Source organism: Elephantulus edwardii, unplaced genomic scaffold, assembly GCF_000299155.1.
Source record: "Elephantulus edwardii isolate Elephantulus edwardi_28Jun2011 unplaced genomic scaffold, EleEdw1.0 scaffold00051, whole genome shotgun sequence".
Lineage (NCBI taxonomy): Eukaryota > Metazoa > Chordata > Mammalia > Macroscelidea > Macroscelididae > Elephantulus > Elephantulus edwardii.
In genome coordinates this window covers 18,295,240-18,295,687 of record NW_006399801.1, presented here as the reverse complement: position 1 = coordinate 18,295,687, position 448 = coordinate 18,295,240, and positions in this window count along the sequence as shown.

Sequence of the window (448 nt, the reverse complement as noted above, 5' to 3'; positions counted from 1 at the left end):
CAAAACAAACTATCCCAATGAAAACAAAAATGTGTATGTGTAAAAAGGAGAGAGAGAGAGAGAAACTGAGACTAATTTGTGTGTGTGTGAACAAGTTTATGAAAATAATTTAGCTATGATAAACTATTTGAAGCTTTTGAGAGTTACATAGAAACCATATAAATCAGCTCAAACAAAACTTTACCATTCTGAAAACTAAACAAAATAATTTTCTTTTAAATTATTTTTAGAAAATTTTATTTTATAATGATGTGCTTACAAAATTCATAAACATTATTTTCCACACACTTATTCACACTTTTTTCTGTGTTTTTTACAATAATTCCCAAACTTTTTGTTTCCTAAAATTAATCACCATTGAACTATGCCCACGATTTTGCTGTCTTTTCAGGTCCCCACCCTACTTTGTATAGATAAATTTTCCATTTTAAATTCAACATTAAACTTA